General features: G+C 36.3%; 1 pseudogene; it reads left to right on the top strand.

Moving 5' to 3' along the window:
• Positions 1-3022: 3022 nt before the first annotated feature.
• The window catches only part of LOC101824430, a 149917-nt pseudogene continuing 131523 nt past the window's right edge, over positions 3023-21416 (top strand).

Below are 21416 nucleotides of genomic sequence, written 5' to 3'. Positions count from 1 at the left end.
CAATATGAATTGAAGTAAAGATCCAGGATCCTGTGTTCTCCATGTGATTGCAGTTGCCAATCAAGTTTGAAAGTCATGTCTTGTTGCTATAAAGAGGCAATGTTTCAGATATTGGAACTCATTCAAGCAGCTGTCTTTTCTACATGTCTACCAAAATAACAGACAAACTGGAGGTTCTGGTTACTCATTATTTAGAGCAGGCACACTTTTCAAGCAAACAAGAGGCCCTCCTAGAACTTCCAGGAAAGGAATGGGTATATTCAAAGAGATAACTGCATACTTCACTCTGGAAGACTGTTGAAACAGTGAACCACAGTGAAATGAAATTTGCTTTGGACACTCATGCTGGGAGAAGGAAAAGTCTGAAGCTTGGGTTTCACTGGATCACTCTATCCCTCTTCCCACATTGAATGAAAACCCAATTTTAGGATTTTACTTATTAATTAGGAACTTTTCGTTGACTTATGAAAGATGAGTGGTTGATCTTGGATTCTTTATACTTCCAGAGCACAGGCATTGCACTAAAACCTGGTTACAGTCCTACAGACATATCCTTTTCTAAAAGAGGTGTAGGTTTTATTTACTACTTATCAGAAATGCATACTTACTTCATTCATAACACACACACACATACACATACACACACACAAAGGAGTTAATGTTTATGGAACACTAAAAACTGTGGGAAGAAATGCAAAAAAGATTCAATTCTTTCAGTGAACATTCAAATGAGACATCAGTGACCCCAATTTATGTATGAGCAAACTAATTCAGACATGACAAGTAATCCACTCATGATGGAACAGCTGATTCATAGAACAATACAGAAACATTTGGAAAGACAGGATAGAAGGAAAGTAAGAAGGACTTTATAACTGCTGCATAGAAACCCTCTTCTGCATGTGAGATATCGGCTGTAATATGGAAATCAGTGGTAATAATTTTCCAACCAAGTCCTGATTACAATTGGATCCATAAGCATTTTATTTTACATGAGGGAAAGACTCATGAGGCCCCCACTCCTCTGTGAGGACTAAGGACAGTCAATGTCTAGGGGTGGAGTTGTAATTTTCTTCAGTAACATAGTCATTGAAAAGTTGTCTCTATTTAAGTAAATAGTGACCCATTCATACAGACAACTGTCGTAAGCTCAATAGACCACACACAAAACAAGTAAAGAGTTTGAAATCCAAGGAGGACTTGTTGAGAAGAAGCATTTGGCAGACAAAGGTGAGGAGGCTGTGGGAATGCATAATAGGGATAAATGTGATCAAAATACATTACATACATGTGTTTTAAAGTTAATGCATTAATAAACAAACAAATCAGTAAGTAAATGCCACTGATTGTGATTCAGTATCATTCCCCTGCCACAGTCTCTAAACAATACCCACATGTGTGCATATTCATTGATGTTAGCAAATATGCACTTTCTTTTTCTAAATCTTGCATAATTTTGTGCAATATACAGACATTATCTGATATCTCTAAGTCTAGTTCTTTCCCTAATTAGCTTCAGTGATATATGTCAACATCACAAATTTTACAGGTTTTCTAATCTTCAAACTTTAAAAACAGGATGTGATGTAATTTCCAAGGTCGGTTGTCACCTTAAAATAGTTACACTTTTATTCCTTTGAGAAACAGAAAGTCTACTTGAATTATACTGCATGCACATGGGACATTGGGAACATGTTCACAGATGAATGCTGAGGCAGTGAGTATTCCTCATCACTAATATTTGAAAATTTTGCCTTTATATCCTGTTGCCCTTCATACATGATTTGGTATTGTTCAATAACTGTCAAATTCGACACTCCTAAAATATTTTAGTCCACTCATCTGTTTCAGAATGCATCACTATTCTGATGTCTATTGCCAACTTTGTGTTTTTAATGCATCAGGGAGGCAACTTCGTGTAGAGTTTTTACTTACACAACCACTACTTGGAGAAAGATTTCTAATTTTTGCAAGACTGCCTGCACTTCAATGCATTTCCTTGGGAGATGTCCTCCTTCACATCAAAAGACATATTGTAAGCAGAAAGTTGAGGATATAGAAATGAAATATAACGTGAACATTCAAGTGAAATACACAGAACAGTGAGATCAGGAAGTGATCTGGAACAAGAATCAAGGGGCTCAAATTGAGTTCCAATACACCTTCTACCTAGCTATTTGATATTGAATGTGACATCTGACCTGCTTAACTTCAATTTTACATCTGGGAATTGATCTTTCAAAGACAAAGAGATTTTTGAGTTAAAAATGGTACACATGATGGTTCCTATATTCTTTTAAATGTCTCCAGACTATTCTTATTCTCATCTTTACGCAAATATCAAAGCTTCTGCCTCCTTGTTCACTAAAAAAAGAGGAAGACATCCACAGACTCCTCAACACATTTCTCCATCTGTCTATATCTGTTTTCATATGGTGTGACTACTGTGTTACAGTGAAAAAGCTTCTTATCCAAAACCAGAACAGCTGTTCTGTTTGTACATTGGTTGTAGAGCCCTTAATAGTCAAGAGTTTTGGTGCATTTCTCTACTATAGTGCACTTCTCCCTCCTGCTTGCCAGTTTCCATCATCATAAAATTAGGTAATTCTACTGTGGACATGCTAAATAATTGTGGTTAGTGTAATTAAGTAAATGTATATATTCATGATCTCACTTGCTTAATCAGTGATGTTTCATTTGTATGGCAAGAACAGATAAAGTCTACTTGTGTATCAGAAACCCTAAATGCAGTGAAATTCTTTTAAGGTATGGTTTTTGTCTTACATTATATTGAGAATAATTCACCCTATACACCTGCCGTTAATCTCTTACCTAGATCATATATCCTCCTCACAAAATGACTACTAGTAATCACTGTATAATTCTGTCTATATGTGATGGGGGAAGTCCTATGTATATGTCAATAAGGCACTGTTGGGCGAATAGGGAACCAAGATAGGTGGGACTAGGAGTCCAGGAGAACTCTGGGAAGGAGAAACACAGAGAGTCAAGATGTAACGCCATGGAGTGGGAAGCACGGAAACCTCTCCGGTAAGAGAAATACATAGATTAACAATTATGGGGTAATTACTTAAGTCAGAGCTAGCCAGTAAGAAACAAGCAAGGCCAACAGCTTCTTAATTAATACAGCGTCTTGTGTGTTATTTGGGGACTACAATGTGGCAGAGCCCAAGCAGCTGTCAGGGTAAAACCAAAGCAGCTGGCAGAGGAAAGGCCTCCCTTTACAAATGGTGATCAGGAGTGGGACGATGAATTTCCACGTAGAATGACAAAAGCTTTAAAGGAATTCTAGAAACAGAAGAACGGAGAGAAACACAGATTTTTGATAGCAGCATTTATCTCAGGTGAGCTCTGTTTTACTAGAGACAAGCCAAGATTCACCAGGCTCACTTACGGGAGTCTTCCTGACTCGGCATTAAAAGAAAAAAAACCCAGCAAGGTTGTTTTAAGAGGCTCTGCTAACAATTGAAAGGTGTGTACGTACAGTTGGAAGTGGCAGTGACCACATCTCCAAGCCGGCAGCTGGAGTCACGCTTATGCCTGCCATCTTGGAAAAACGGCATTTTAAAACAGCCGCGGTTTTAACAGATAAGACACGTGGCGAAAAACATAAAGATTTACAGTAAAATCAGACTTGGATGAACAAAAACTTCTAAAGGTTTACAGTGTGTTTAAGAATACACATAAGATTGAGAGAGAAAACGAAAGGGCATAGTGGTAAAATAGAGAAGCTGGCTGTGGTGGCGCACGCCGGTAGGATTTGCTGCAGAGGCAGAGGCAGGCAGATTTCCAGAGAGAAACCCTGTCTCAGAGAAAAATAAATAAAAGTAAAAGAAATAAAATAATAATAGATAAATAAATAAGCCACGCAAAGATGGAAAATACACAGAGAGTCTGGATACTGTATGCTATTGTGTTTTTCAGTTTTTTGATTGCTCAGGAAGGAACAACTGTTAAAGTACACTTGATTATAAATGCTGCTGAATTAATTCAACTTCTATCTTTTGAAAATGCCTTGACTTCAAAATTTAAGTATAAGGATATGTAATATGGGAAAGGAGATTTTGTTTATGTTTCTACAGAAAATGAAAAGCTGAGGATTCCTTCCATGCTTCTGTGGTTTGATGAACCAAGACCCCCGGAAGCAGTGGACCAGGTGTTCCAACAACTGAAACAGCTAAGATGATGCAGCTTTACAGACCACGAAAATAAGGACTTATACAGGTTTCTGAGTTATGTCATGATCCGCATGGTATAAACAGCGCCCCCTTCCAGCATGAAGCAGTTTGGAATGAGCGACGTCCTAATTACCATCTTGTTTATAAATCTTTGTTTTCATTTGAATGGGGTTGTTTATAACTAGCTAGTGATCACAGCCAATCTCTTTTTTAATGGTAAAAAGGGGAATTATGGTATGGGTATCGTTTTTCATTTATTGATATGAATTCAAGGTCAATTTTGTGATATGTACATTTCTCCTCTTGATTGTGCTTATACTGATCTTTTAAAACGTAATGCATAATTGAATACAGACTATAAATAATTACTTACAATAGAATTTATAGTGAGGTAAGTTAAGTTTTCTAGATATATAGAGATGTATTTGAGACAGATAGATAGTCTTCAAACCTTTCAAAGACCTTCAGAAAGTGGCATTTAAAATGGTCTAGGGTTTTTCTTGACAATGAGAAATGTCTGCTCCTGGCAGCACCAATTACATCTGAACGGAAGATAGGCATTGAAGAAACTCGTTATGGAGTTTGCTTTCAACATGGCAAGATTAGCCATTTGGGCAAGAAACTGCTTATGCCTAGACTGTTTAACTGTTGCTGTATAAATTGGACATGCAGGACCCACAGGAAAGTGACTGCTGAACTTAGTCTAACAGGGTTCCTGCTTCATGAAAGAGTCTACGAGACTTTCTGCAGGACACAGAGAAATGACTGACAGACTGCCAATGCAGATGGACAGTTTTGAAATTTCCTGCTTTGCTGAGAAGTGTTCCAGACACATTGTGGCCTATGGGCTGAAGATGGATGCTCCAACGTTACAGAGGAACGTCAGGTGACTGCCCAGGCAACAAGATGTCTCTGTCAATCCTAGTGTTTATATATTATCCTTCTGTGGTCTTTGATGGAGTTGAAGACATAAACTATAAGCTACATATAGGACTTTGGACTCACAAGAATGAGATAGATGATATTTTCTTTAAATCTTGCTAAATGTTGATAGACAAAATATTGTAACTATGTTCTTACTTGATAACTGTTCTTTTATATATAATTTAACTATGGTAAAGTTAAGACCTTTCTTTTTGTTTAGACAGAAAAGAGGAGATGATGGGGGAAGTCCTATGTATATGTCAATAAGGCACTGTTGGGCGAGTAGGGAATCTAGATAGGAGGGACTAGGAGTCCAGGAGGACTCTGGGAAGGAGAAACACAGAGAGTCAAGATGTAACGCCATGGAGTGGGAAGCACGGAAACCTCTCTGGTAAGAGATATACATAGACTAACAATTATGGGGTAATTACTTAAGTCAGAGCTAGCCAGTAAGAAACAAGCAAGGCCAACAGCTTCTTAATTAATACAGCGTCTTGTGTGTTATTTGGGGACTACAATGTGGCAGAGCCCAAGCAGCTGGCAGGGTAAAACCAAAGCGGCTGGCAATGGAAGAACCTCCCTTTACATATATGGCCTTTACTCTTTTATAATATTCTACTCATAGTAAGATCATGAGATTCTTTTCTATTTTGCCTAATGTCCTCCAGGTTCCTATTTTGACAAATAGCAATATCTCATTTTTAGCTGAATGTTTTATTTTTATCAATGTATGTGTATTTTCTTTATACATTTATACATTTATGGATACTTGTTTCCATATCATGGTTATTGTGTATTAATGAAATGAAAGGGGAAGTGTATCTTTAAAAGACTGACAACCTTTGAATAGACAACAATAGTAGGATTTCTGGATCATATATAGTCTCCCCTTCTCACTTTCTTTAGGAACCTCCAAACTGATTAACCTAGTTTACAATATCACTACCAGTGTGCATGAGTTCCCATTTTATATAATATTATAGTTCTGATAACTGCTCTCTTGAGAGGTATAAGATAATACCTCATTATAATTTGCATTTCCTTCATCATCAATGATGTTCAAATCTTTGAATACTTGTTGGCCATATTTATGTATCTTATTGAGAAGTGTCTACTCAGATCTTTTTGACTGCTAATAAACTAGATTGTTTATCTATTTTTGAGTTATATGAGATTATTTCATAAATTTGGTGTATTATATCATAAGATACACCAGATTTAAGCATCTATTCTATTTGCTTTCTGTCTTACTCACCAGGGACCCAAATTTTCTCTTCTGATTTAAAACATTAATATATGTCTGAACTGACACATTTTTCCAGATATCTCTTCCTTAACTATACTTCTCACAAAGTTCTCTACAAAGTCGTATATATTCTACTTCAATCCCTTATCACCTGCTCCAATGACAATCTTCTTGTCTTTTTCTCATTTTTCCTCTCACTGGTGTTTAATAAAGTTGATGACTTTATGTTTCTGTTGGATGGCTAATACCTTTATGTTTCAGAGGTTTTTGTACCTCATATTTCAATATTCAACTCTCTGCTGTGTCTAAGCCTCATTTGGTTGTGTTAAACATCCTCTACTTGCTGACACCTCATGTATTTACCATTCTAATCTAGAGAACTCTTGAGAATACTAGACTCACATGTCTGCATATCTCTTCATTATCATGAATGGTACTGTATGGAGATCCTGCAGTATGTAGACTTCTTGGGAAGCTGTTACCTCATGACAAAGAATAGCAGTGGAATAAATATACCAATTTTGCCCCACATTAAATGTTTCTTTTTATTTATTTATTTTTATTCTTTTTTATTTTTCAAGATAAATTAGAAACTAGGTTGCTTCACATGTTAGTCCCAGGGAGGGTGAGACCATAGTCTGTCATCTCCTTCAGGGTAGGGCCTATACCCTCTCCCAAGAGTCCTGGCTGAGACAGCATCTCTCATTGTGGGATGGGCACCCAAAGTCCATTTGTATGTCAAGGATAAACATAGATCTACTACCCAAGGCCCCATAGATTGCCTAGGGCTACTCACTGACACCCACATTCAGGGGGTCTTTTGTAGTAAACTTTTGTTCAGTTGACAAAGACTTTCTCAGAGCAACATTGAAATCTGAAGTTTTGTTCTGCTGAATTATCACTAGCTGAAGCTTGATAGCTAACTTTGCTCATGCTAGCAAGTGTGCTCTTTAATGGAGCCTTTTTGGTCCGCTTTGGAGGTGCCACACGATCCTGTAATGAGGTTAGATTATTAGGATTAGCAAAGAAGCTGTCTTTCTTAGAGGACTAAGTTGCAGGTTGGAGGGCCTTTTCTAAACTTTCATTCAGTCTTTTTTTTGGTCCCACCATCACTTATCACAACCCTTTCATTTGAGATTGCATGCTATCTTAGAATTAATTTGAACTTTCAGTAAGTTATCTGTCTAATAATCTTATAACTAGTAAAATACGCAAACTTTTTCTATTCAAACAAATAGGATATCTGTATTCTGATAAGTCTTTCTCTGACTCAAGCATTGACAAATAAGTTCTTGATTCAGAAGATGGCAAGGTAACTCTCTTAGAACAAGCAAGTAACTCCACCAGTAAGTATTGAAGAAATTAATTTTATATTTGCCCCTACAGTTTTTTGCATTGTTTTACTATTTGATTATAGTTAAATGTCTGGTATTTCTATATTTTTACTATGGGAGATATACTCTTGAGACATATTTCCTTCTCTGGCTCTAGGTTTATTTAATAAAAATGACATTAGACATTTCTTCCACACAACACCCTCTGTGGATTGTATAAATTCAACCTTCTTTTCCATGTTATTATATGTCTGGTAATTTTCTAGACCTGCTATCAAGCATCAGTTTGAGGACTTCCATTGCTATGTCTAATCATCTGGTAAATGTATCACAAACTTAATGTACATTGGTACACTCTTATTTAACCCAGTTTGTAAACAAACTCACCCATAATTAAGAATATAGCAGCTGATAGGTTGTCCTTCTCTTCAATAAATTTTAAACATAAGGAGGAAGATGAAGAAATGCAGAATGTATGCACTAAAACATTGATAACCAAATAATGAGTTTGAAACTGTTTCAGGTCCCGAAGCATATGTCATATTTCTCAATATCAAGTTCAAAATTACCCAAACACCAGGAGAAGTCTGCCAGATGCACATAGATCAGAAAAGCAATTTCTAAGACATTGAATTGTCCAGATGAATTGTGTGGTAAGATTATATTTCAAATTCTGCCTCATTGTCCTGAATTTGCAAGAAATATAAGAGGCTACAAACTTTCACTTATATGTGTGCTTTTGTTTGTAAACTGAGACATTGTTAACCACTATGTGAAGCAAAAGCAGTTGAAACAGGAAATGTGTGCTACTTTAATCGAACTAGCTCCTGAATTTTTATATTAAAATTTATTTTAAATGTTCTTGGAAAGGAATATTTTAGATTTCAAAGTAAACAGACTACATAAACCAAAGGGGGTTTTGAGAAATTGAGTAGAATATAAAGTTCAATACACCAAAATGATATTACACTGTGGGCTAGATGATATATAAAACTGTGAACCAGCTTTACAATCATAACAAAGCTTGTTTTTGATTACTAATGAATAGAGGACCATAATCTTTTGGCTGTGAAAAGGAGAATCTATACTTTTAACAAATGGCCTAAGTTTAATATTTTACAGTAAAGAAACAAATACTAATCTTAACCACACTATTTATGGGAAAATTCTATTAGCATAGAAAAAATTCTTTGATTAAACTTTGTTCTCCAAATGGTTTCAACCAATTGCACTGCTTTTTGTTGTTATAAACGAAGACACCACGAGGGGGCAATATCTCCAGGCCACATTGCAGGTCGCTTCAAAACCCAAAGAAGCTTAACGTTTTGTTCAAGCTACTTCCAGCCGCTAGCTCAAAATTTTCCGCAGAGAAAATGAGCCTATAGAGCCTTACAGGCCACTGTTGAGCAGCATCCACTGATGTACAAAAATTACAAGATGTTTTATGTCTCACGGTAATAGATTTAAAAATCCTGACTGCTAGTGTCATCGAGGACACTAGAGAATATTAATAAGGATGCCTGCAGATTATCTCAGGGTGGGACCATTAGCAATACATTTTAAAGCTTTCCTTGGGGAGACTGCTACAGACTCAAACACACAGCAGCTCATTCTCAGATTTACAGAAAACAACATTGGGGAGTTTGAAGTTTTCACATATGTGTCCATGCCCTCTCATTGTTTTATCATCCATAATGCAGTTGTTTCGGGAGGTCTTATACTATCTGGAACAACAAAATCATTTTTCTATGACAATTCTTTAGCTTCGCAGTTAAAGTTAAGCTGCCAAGCTTAGTATATATGTTCTATTATATTTATTATCATCTGGGAACATGGATGACTTTAAAGGAGGACAATGCTGCTTTATTTTTCTCTAATGAATTATTGCTAGGCAACCTTTAGCAGAGTACACATTGTATGCTGTCACTGTAGCTCAGTGCTGTGGATACTGCTTTACTGAAAGAGCAGAGCTGGACAACTTTACATGAACAATGATCCAGGTAACAAGCACTATTTGCTCTGATTAACTGAGACTTCACCACTTCCCTTTAAACTTCATAGGTGCCACAAAAATGAAATGCTTTGGAACTTAGAGTCAGCCAGTCTATAGAAATTAAAGGTTTCTCTTTGAAGCAACTAAAAAGAAAGTCTGAGAGCCTATTTCTATGCGTAGGAGTCGAATGTGGCAGCTACAGTACATATTCCCCCTGATTGGGCAAAGATGGCAGTCTGCACTGTTTGGTTTTGTCGCTATACTAACAGTACATAGTTTCAAAAAAAGAAGCTTGTGATCAAACAAGCAGGATTTACACTCCTAGTTTTAGTGCTCATCTGTGATGCAGCAGAAGCATAATAGGCGCTTTGAGCCTCTGTTTTCTGTCATCTACTGGTGGCAGCATTTCTGCTGAAGCACAGCACTGTGAGAGTGAAATGCAGTGCTGAATGGAGAGAAAAGGAGCCATGAGAAGGTTTACAAAAAGGGGCAGCTAAATAGGCAACATTTCAAAATTTGAGATGTTCTCATCGCCTACAAATGCCGGGATGGATAGCCATGAGTGGCTTTCTAACCCAGCTCAGCCATCACACCTCAGCCTTGCTGCCTAGTGTTTCCTAACTTAGCTGTTATTCACAGCCCTCTCACAAATTACCCTTCACAGAGTTTAATCAAGATGCATCAGGACAACCACAACCAGAAGAGTTAAAAAAAGTGCAACAAAACCGTGTTGAAATGTTAATGGGGTCATGTTCAGCATTTGCACATCTCTTGGAATTCTTTACCAAACAGATTTTCAATTAACATTTCACAGTCAGATTGGAATGGTTCTGTCTAACATAGGACGTGTGTCTCTTTCTCATGTAGAAATAAGAAGGGCATCAATATAAAATAAGAAGTATAAATTAATGTATATTGAAATTAGAATTTTGTCTCAGTATTTACTAACTTGCATACAGATCACCTTTTCAGGGCTAGTATGTCCTTCCATTTTAATAAAGATTAAGAACTACTCTCAAAGATATGCAAATTAAAATTAGATTCCCCATATCAAGGGGTATGACTTTTCATGGAACAATTCCATTCCATATATTTCCCATGAATGGAAATTTGAGAAACGTTCGCTTACAGTTTCAATATTGTGATAAAAAAGACACGTACAGTTAAAAAAGTGCCCCAAGAATCCTGTATTGAAACAATAGAAATGATGACTTCATTGTGTTTCAGGGGAACTCTGAACATCCCACCACTATTGCTCAGGTTGGCTAGGTACAGCCAGTCTCTTCTGGTAGCATACATTGGTTTGTCAAAATAATGCTGGTTTCTCTGACATACAAAATACAGGAATTATGGAGACACAAGGAAACTTGGCAGGCTCAGTCTCCCAAGCAGCCCATCACAGGATCATGTGTGATACTATGAAATTCAAGGTAAATCTCCAACAGAGATGCAAAGGAGTTAAAGAGGTTAAATGTGGGACATATGGTGAGGGACCCACCTGCAGTGAGCAAATCATATGAGAATGGCCATGTGTACTGCAACCTGAATAGCATTAGGATCACGGCTGACCAGTCCTTTAGAGGAACACATCCTGTAGAGTGTGCCCAGCTGCTGAATATCGGCCTATAGTATGTAATGCTTCCCCTTTGGGGTTTCAATGTTGTTTCAACATAAGCAGCCATTGTTCCTTTTCCTAGGTCTTCCTTTTAGAATAGGTGTCTTTACTTTTTGCCTGCAATACTGTTGTATCTTACCACTGTGTAACATATAATTTAATTATTTTAACAAGAGCTTAAACTTAAGTTGGCCTTGACATCACAGAAAAGTTCCTACTCCTACTTTTCAAAAATTCTTGAACAGTTAATATTTGGGCACTATGGGGGTAGAATAAATGCACTTTATATTGTGAGAGGCTTTAGATTAGTGGCTCTCAACCTTCTACATATTCCAGAACAAGCTTTAAGTGAAAACAAATAATTCCAAGTTAATTCTAACATGTTTGCTTCATAATGCCTTTCCAACTCTAAATGATAGGACTCTATATAAAAATCTTAAGAGCTACAGCAAATGAGAATTTCACTCTCAGTCAACTTTCAATTCAACATCAATTTCCTCTCCATTGTCAGCAATGTTTCAAGGATGTAGATTATGTTACCTAAATAGTTCATATATATCTATGTCAACTTTTCGTTCCCATTTCTTCAGAGTTTATTTTCCTGATTTGATTTTTTGTTGTTGTTGTTGTTGTTTTTGAGTCAAGGTCTCATGAAGTATAGGATAGTGTTGGGGAAGTCCTGTTATTTGTCTGTTATTTGTCAATAAAGTACTGTTGAGCCTATAGGGAACCAAGATAGGAGGGACTAGGAGTCCAGGAGGATTCTGGGAAGGAGAAACACGAGAGTCAACATGTAACCGCCATGGGGGTAGGAGCCCAGAACTATTCTCCGGTAAGAGACATACTTAGATTAACAATTATGGGGTAATTACTTAAAGCAGAGCTAGCCAGTAAGAGACAAGCAAGGCCAACAGCTTCATAATGAATATAGCCTCTTGTGCGTTTATTTGGGATTGAAGCAGCTCTGGAACCAGGCTGGCAGGAAGGCTCCTCTCAAGGAAAGCTTCTCTTAACAGGATAGTCTTGAACTCTTAAACTCAATAAGCAGCTGACTTCCTTATCAAGATTTTCTACCTCACAAAGACTAGGAATACAGATACATACTTCCAACAGGGCCAGTTTCATATTCTTCCATCTGTATTAGTTTGTTGCTATTTTGTATGTTTCATCACTTCAGGATGTTTTTAAGCACACATCATTTTGGAATTAAGACTGATCTCAAACTTTTAAACCTCTTCTCTTAGGCTCTCAAATGCTGAGATTGCAGGTATGGGTTTCCAGGCATGAGCTACCATTAACAGCTCAGTTTGATTTATTGATTTTGTGGTCATTGTTTTGTTGACCTTTTCCATACTTACTGTGTAAGATGATTTATTAAAGTTGTTTCAATTTGCATTTATGTAAGTGCTAAGAATGATGAAAACAATCTCTCATAGAAGGCTGCATAAATGATAGCTGAACAATGGAAATATAAGTAGACATACTAATACAGAAGGAGGAAAAATCTCATTCAGCCCAAGACCTAGAAAAGGCAACTAATGAGAGAGGGAGTACTCACTTTTTCCAAGGAATGAACTCCTTAATTGGTCTTCTAGAAATATGGTCTCATTGCATAGTTGAGGTTGCCTTGAACTAATATAGGTCCACCTGCTTCTGCCTCTGGGGTACAGGGATAAAAGGTGTGTGTGTGTAATGATATATTATTTATGATCTAATAAAACTTGTCTGAAGGTTCAAAATGCAAAGGTAGCTAAACCATAGAGCTAGGCAATGTTGATACACATCTTTAATCCCAGCAGCCACACTAGCTAACCAAAGAGCCAGATAGTACTGGCAAATACCTTCAATCCCAGGACTCAAGAGATAAGTAGATGGATTCCTGTTAGTTCTAAGCCACACTGAGATACATGAAATTGATCCAGTATAAAAGAGAAACACATGAAACAAAGGAAATCTTAGGACTTGGGATCTCACACCTTTAATCCAAGCACTTGAAGTGTATAACATAGGAGCAGATGTTTAGTCTAGGGCATTTTGGTCTCCAGCCACATTTGGGTCATTAGTCTCTAGCCACATACATGGTAGGATTGCTTCAGTTTGAGTAGAGGTAAGACCAACTGGTTTTGCCACTTTGCTTCTCTGATCTTTCTTCTTGAACCCTAACATCTGTCTCTGGGTTTTTATTATTCCTACTACAAGTGTGCTCCACATCATTTGGCTTTTTCTTCCCTGCTATGATGTTAAATACTTCTCTTTTTTGTCAGAAATATCAAAGGCTTGTAGAAACATTGGTTAAATTTATTAATTAGATTGTAAGTCACCAAATTTTGAGTTAGTCATTTTCTTCCTGAAACTTCTCAGTTGTTTCTTAGAATTCTTAACCATGAATTAGTTCTTTCCCGCAAATAGGACATTGACCAGACATTTGCTTCTGCTGGAATTTAATCATCAACAGCAGTTAGAATTTAATATTTATGTTAAAATAGAAGAACTTTTTAATCTGTATGCCATAAGGATGAGAAATAGTAACAATGTAGAAATAGCAATTATACTTAGGTTTGGGTTATGAAGACACATTTAAGTGGAGGAGAAAGCCAAAATGAGCAATATAAAGAGTTTGTTTTTAAATTGATGACAATTTTCTGACTATTATTATTATATCACAAAATGGTAAGTAAAAGGTCTTAGAAATGAAAACAAAAGCTCTCTTTATTTCATACTGAATGGAATTCTTTAACATCTTGATTTTCTGATTCAATTAAAATCATGGTATAGACTGTTTTATAATCCTCGGGCAGAAAAGCAAGGCTTGTGTAAGGTAGATGCTTTGCTTATCAAAAAGAAAATTGTTCCCATTTTAGAGGTCAAATCTGAGATTCTGCAGATTAAATAGCATGCCAAAAGTCACAAGCCCTTGTAAGGAAGAGCACTGTATTTCAATCACTGGTCATGCTTTTTCCAATCCACTGAGTAATGCTGTCAAAGAGAACTAGAAAATATGACTTGGATTTCAGAGCACATTACATATCCATTGACATATAGGTCAGTCTCTCTTGCAAACACTACTTGCTTCAACTGAATTTACTAAAATATCTCCGTAAAATAGCTCTTTCTCTCTGATCAAAATTTTAAATGTGACCTTTACTATGTTATTTATGCTCTTTTCAAAGTAAGGTGATAGCTGAAGTAAACCAGCATATGTATATTGTGAGTGTCTGCGGGTGTCCCTTTCCATTTATGTAGACAGTTACAAAACACCAAACACTCATTTAAACACTCCTTTTCCTTCGGGGAATGTGAGGATTTTTTTTTTCCTTTCCAGAGTGGAGAAATAAAAGTGAAGTAAGGTAACAACACATTCAAAGACTGTAAAAATGGTCAAAATAAATCTAGACAGAATATTCCTGATGGTCAGTTTACTAGCAAGAATTCTGTTATCTATTTTCCTACCATAATCATATGGTGCCATAAAGAGTTACCACTGAGAGGTAGATACATTATAACTTAAAAAGAGGTATGTAAAAAGGGCAAACACTGTAATCAACTTATTTTTGAATTTCAAATGGTTTTAGTATAAATGGCTACCTAAAATAATTTCTTAACCATTTTATTAATAGATAACTTTTATGAGAGTAACAAATCAACAAGATGAATTATAAACAAAGGAAGATGTCAATTTAAACCCCAAAACTTAAATCACTGCAACTAAAACATCTACAAGTCATGAATTTATTACAACTCATAAATGGTGTAAATTTTGTTTTTGACACCAATATAGAAGGGAAAGAGACAGTGTGTGTGTGTGTGTGTGTTTGTATTTGTGAGTGTGACACTGAGAGAAAATGGCAGAGAGATCATGTTTCCTATGGAAAGTGTAAAGGAAGGAAGATCAAGAAGCAGGTCAATCTCAGAAGATTAAGTTTACAGAGATCCAGTTCACAGTATCTAAACACACCTCATGTGAGACAAACAGTACCCAGTATATCTCTATTAACATTTGAAAGAGATTAAACATTAATCATCACCTCCTCTCTTGTTCTTGCAAAATATAGTCTGCACAATATACTTTTCTCAACACGAAAGGGTATCTGGATCTTATGTAAAACATGTAAGAAAATGTATATGCTGATGGAAGTTAACCTCTCATTCATTTAAAGGGACTCTCAGTTATAGCTTTCCTTGTCATTATCAGTATAGGGTATTACTACAAATGCCTCTATTTGTTGATTATGGGATGAAATAAAATATACCATATACTTTGATTGAATATAAGTAGATAAATAAAGTTATTTTGCACATGAAATTTAATATCAAACAGTAGATTTTCTAAATGGATAGATTTTAGCAAAACAGGGGCCAAATTTTCTGGGAAATTGTCATTTCCATAGACAGACCACAGTATTTTGTAACTTTGGTCCATTCTGCAAATTTTGTGAAATGTTTCTTTCACTATAAGAAACTGGGGCTATAGCTAAAGTAATCCACACTCCTCAGTGGGCTGCCAATGCTGCCCAGACTTCTTGAATTGCAGGGTTTATTTTCAGCACACAAAAGGCAGGACTAACAACTGAGGCTGTCAGAAAGACAGCAGGGGAGAATCCATGATAGAAACATGTTCAAAATCATAAACACCCCCTACTCACTGTACATTTGACAATAAACTGTCCCCTGCCAGGAACAAGATTATTTGAAGTGTGGTTTTAAAAAATGGGGAGAGATCACTCCCAGTTATACCATAAGTGTTCAAAAACTGATTGCAATTGCCTGTTTATTGGTAAGAGATTGAATTTGGCAGTTGCAATGAAAGTTGCCAAACAATACATAGAATATTAAACAGAAAGTGAAAGTCCTGAATTTGAAAGAGAGAGAGCAATTTAGCTATATGAGCAGCTATTTGCTTTGTGTGGTATAGACGCATTATTTACTGAAATAGAAGAGGGACTGAGAACAGTAGCTTTGGAAAGTAAATCTACAGCTAGTCACCTTGACTTAGCAAAAAAAATCACTGGAAGTATTCTATAATTGTGACAACAACATTTATCTATTAGTAATTAATGAGGGATAATGATAAATTGTTTTGCAGGAATAGATTGTTAGGGATTCCTTTGGAGGTTCTTTTGCATAATAAGCATTCTCTATGTGTTTTTGGATATTAGTTGTTGACTCTGATACCATTTCTATACTATAGTTCAACATTATTAAGAATGGTCTCTTTTTTAAAATTAAGTTTTAAGTCAGAATACAAATAAATGATTTTGTTGCAGATTTTTATATATCTGAGACATTATATTTTGTTCTAATTAATTCCCCTTATCCACTATTGTCCCCTTTGCCTCCTAACCCACCTCAAGAAAGACTTCTAAATACCCTTTTAATAATTAATAAATTAGTGTGACTCAATTGGTCCTTTCCTAGTTCATTACCATGGTAAATATAGCCTATTGACACTAATGTTATGTACTCCATCAGAAATTATTCCACATATTCTCCTTTTTAAGCCAGTTTGCATTTCCACTGATAGAGAGTCTGGGAAACAGGAAAGAACCTAAAAGATATGCATATATGCATAGTACCCAAGAGAAGAGGATGGAGACAAGAGCCCCTGAATGGATGGGGAACACGGCGAGGGGTGGGGGGGAGTGGGACCTGGGAAGAAGAGAGGGAGTGAAGAGGAAGAGAGTTGGTCATGCAGGAAAAGGAAGTTGAGGGGGTGGGGGTAGAATAGGGGGAAGAGGGAATCATAGGATTGGATACAGATCAGGCACCAGAGCGACCTCGAGTGATCTAAAGGGATAACACCAATTGGCAACCTAAGCAATAGTGGAGAGACTACCTCGAATGCCCATTCCTGATAATGAACTTGATGTCTATAACCATCCGGGAGCCTTCATCCTGTGACTGATGGAAGCAGAGGCAAACACACAATTAATCACTGAACTGAACCCAAGGAACCCAGTGACAGAGAGAGAGGAGTGATGAGCAAATTGGCAAAGAATGGGCTGGCAAAACCTGCAGAGACAGCTGATCTGAACAGGGGAGAGCTCTTGGATCCCAGACTGACAGTGGGGAGGCCAGCATGGGACTGATCTGGACCCCCCAAATGTGAGTGTCAGCGAGAAGGCCTGGGCAACCTATGGGGCCCTGAGCTGTGGATCAGTGTCTATCCCTGATATACAAACAGTCTTCGTGTGCCTATAGCACAAAGAGGGATGCTCTCTCAGCCTGGACTCTTAGGGGAGTGCCTGGACCCTACCCAGAGTAAAGTGACAGACTCTGATATCCCCTATGTGGAAGGATTTGGCAATAGGGTGGGAGGGTGGGGGGAAAGGGGAGTGCGGGAGGAGGGGAGGGAGAGGGAACTGGGATTGACATGTAAAACAAGCTCTTTAAAATATAAAAAAATTAAAAAAAAAGAAATAGAAAAGTAAGTTTTTGTTTTTTGCTTTATATGTATATCTTATTTTCTATTGAAATGTGAAAACAATTAAAATTTCTAGATATAAATGATCATTTTTAAACTTTACATCATTTGGAGTAGAATCATCAAATATCTATTGGAGTATAATGATCAAATATCTAGCTATTATGTATCTTAACTAGAATATGAATCACTGCTTGGCTAAGGTGACCATGCTCTATATGCTATCTACTCATCAATCATTCTGAACCCACATTGACTACCAAATGGAAGTTTATGGTATCACAATACTTCTACTTATGTAACATTTACTTTGTTAACAATGTTGCCAAAATGTGAAAAGATTGATACGGGAAAATTAGGTATGCCACAGAGAATGAAAAAATAATTATCACTGATAAATCATTCTTACATCTTCCTTCTTTCTTCCACAATTTCTCCCTCTCTTCCCCTTTTTTTTTTGTAAGTTAAGATCTCACCATGTCATGCATTAGAGAATGGAACTTTCTGTGTAGAACAAACTAGCTTAAAGCTCATGATATGCTTGCTTCAAGGCCCATCTCTAAGACATACTTCCTCCAGTAAGAACTTTCCCCAAATTGCCCCTAGTTGAATAACCAAACATTCAAATATAGGTGACTATGGATAATCAAACATTCAAATACAAGAGACTATGAGGGACATCTCATTCAAATGATCACATGTCCTATCTGTAATTTCTAGGTTGTACTAGGGAATTTCAGATTGTGTCTTTCTAGGATTGCACATTAATGTACAGTCTCACTGAGAGAAGTTTAAGAATGACAGATGAAAGTAATGCTAATATACAATAAAGGAACAAATGACAATTTAACTTCCAATGTTACAATATCAGTAAGATCAAGAAAATGCTACCCATATTTTGTCTACAAGAGCTAATAAAATTAGTTTTGCATTTGCTTTTGTTTTCCTTAAAATCCAAGGTTTGTTAAAGAAGTTTTGTGGGAGAATTGAAGGTGGTAATCAATGCCAGAATGCTCTGTGACAGTAGTCCTGTTATTTGTTGGAGAGAGTGCAAAGTGATCCTTTAAACTTTTGGTAATCATTAAGCTCAGATTTTCAAGTAACTTACTTTGTAAAGGTAAGTCTTGATCTCGAGGTGATCCTCTTGACTCTGATTCCTCAGTACTTGGATTTCAGGAGTAAACCATCAGCATACAGAGAAGTTTTATGTTTGTGAAATTTTTAAGTACGGTATTCTATGAGACAGGGATTCAACCATCATTAAAACTCTGTGCAAAGATGCAAAATGTGTGATATCAAGAATTAATTGTTATATTAACTGTGAACTTAAGGTATGATATATTACTGAATATTTATTAACTGTAAAATCTGATTCATCTAGGCCTGGATGCTGATAATGGGAGGGGCTATTCATATGTGAAGACAGAGCATGTAAGGAAAATTTCTGGGTCTTTAGCTCAATTTTGCTGTGGATTCTAACACGTTTTAATAAAAATTTTAAGACAAAATAGTGTTCATAGTAGATCTCGTCATAATGCTGCAGAATGAAGTGCAACTCAGATATACATATGTATGAAAATGGTTGAAAGCTGGTGTATATTCACACTGTGTATTACTCTCAGCAATAAAAAGAAATGAACAGTATAAAGGCATCATGAGTGAATCTTATAGATACTATACTGTACAAATAATCCAAACATAATTGCATCATTTTCTAACATCTACTTGAACTTAAAGAATGGATAAAATGAATCTATGGTAAAAGATATTAGGATAGTTGTTGCTTTAGAGCAATGGATGTAACACAAAAATAGATACACAGAGACTTTTGGTGATGATAGAAAGCACCCCTTTTGTCAATCTTGGCATTGGTTGCAGCATTTGCCAATATTCATTGACTCATAGGCATAAGATGCATGTGTTTTATTGCATTTTTATTATTCCTAAATAAAGTAACAAAGAAAAACCTAACAATTGATTAATTTTGGCCTACTAATATAAGAAAACTCCAAGTTAAAGTATGCATTCACTGAGTACCTGCCATGCATCAAACATTTTGTAGGGTGCTCTGTATGTCAACATTAACAAAGCAAGGCTCCTGAATTTATCCTACAGAACACATTTTACATTACTTTCCAGAAGAAAGATAACATAAAGTATGAACAATCTAGTTTTGTAAATCTTTTCATCTATTACCCTAACTCCGGTGCACATCGGGAAAAAATATCAGCAAATGGTAAAGAAGCCACTGAAATTTTAAGAAGCTTAAAAATATATTTAAATTATACTATTACATCATACTTTAATATGTATCATATTAAGCCAAGTTACCTTCTACCTTAAACTATTCATGCAATAAAACACCTCTTTTGAGGTTCATCAGTGTGGGTAGGCATTGCACCACATACTGAGTATTCAATGGCCCACACACAAAGTATTCAATGAGGAATTTAATGGAGCTTGTAGTTCAAGGAAGAGTGAGAAGTTGATGGCATTGTGCCAAAACCAAGGCACCATCTGATCTAAAAAGAATTAGCAGCCACTGACCATAAAGCTTTGTATTTTAGCTTTAAAACTTTCTTATATTATCTGAATCAATACCACTTGAAGTGTCATCAGTGGAGATGTATGGTTTCTTTTAACAGAAACACTTTGCAGTTGAAATCAGAGCTGTTAATTTTACCAACTGTTAGATAATAAGATGTTCACACCCCGCATTTTTCCACTGTTTTGGATTTCTGTGTCTTCACTCAAGTTCACTATGTAACCCTGTAAAACCTCCTTGTACATGAAGTATATTTCCCAGTCCAATTCTTAGCACTGGATATAGCAGTTGGTTTGGGGAATGGAATATGTAAATATGATTTAAGGCATGTCCCACGAGAGGATATAATCATTAGTGTCTATTGTCCCTATACTAGTAATGAGAAATACAAATAGGGTCTACTCTTTTCACAGGAATTTAAGAATTATTAATACACAACAATGAGAGGCAGAGTTTCAGACTGGAGCAGAGTCAGAACCGAGCTGTAACCACTTCATAGCTTGAGCAAGAAATACATATTTGTAATGGTAAGCCACAGTGATTTGAAAGGATGTGTTTCCCAGTAAAACTGAATAATATTAACTTCTCCCTTAATCAAACATAGCCTAAAGTGCTGTATTTTTGGAACCCAACACACTGAAGTAGAAGTATGGAGGGAAGAAATCTCATTCTTCTTCTAAAAGAATCACCAGACCAGAAAATTGAAAATTAAAGTAAACCATGCTAATCAAAGTATTTGAATGAGATTATTTAATAGAAATAGTTACTTAATGACTTTTCACCTTTCCAAATTATATCAATTTGTCTTTTTTTCCCTACAATAGGTTTCCTTGTAAGTCAAAGCATCATGGTAGAGGCATTTTTTTCCAAGCCTGATAACCTGATTTCAATCTCTAGGAATTCATTCCCATAGAAGGAGATAACTTGTTCCTCCTGCAAGCTGTCTGCTTACTTTCACAGGTGCATAAACTTGCGCCTCCTCTGACAAACACATAAGTAAATCTAACAAAAATGTATGATGGCTGCCTAAGCCAGACCTGATCAAGGATGTCATCATGGAAGTGAAAAATTCCATCAGGCTCCAAACATAAACAAAGAACTATCAAGAAAATAAGAATTTTTTGAAAGTAGAAGAAATA

The sequence above is a fragment of the Mesocricetus auratus genome, unplaced genomic scaffold, assembly GCF_017639785.1.
Source record: "Mesocricetus auratus isolate SY011 unplaced genomic scaffold, BCM_Maur_2.0 Super-Scaffold_100003, whole genome shotgun sequence".
Lineage (NCBI taxonomy): Eukaryota > Metazoa > Chordata > Mammalia > Rodentia > Cricetidae > Mesocricetus > Mesocricetus auratus.
The sequence above is the reverse complement of the archived record's forward strand: the minus strand, read 5'-3'. Positions and strand labels throughout refer to the sequence as shown.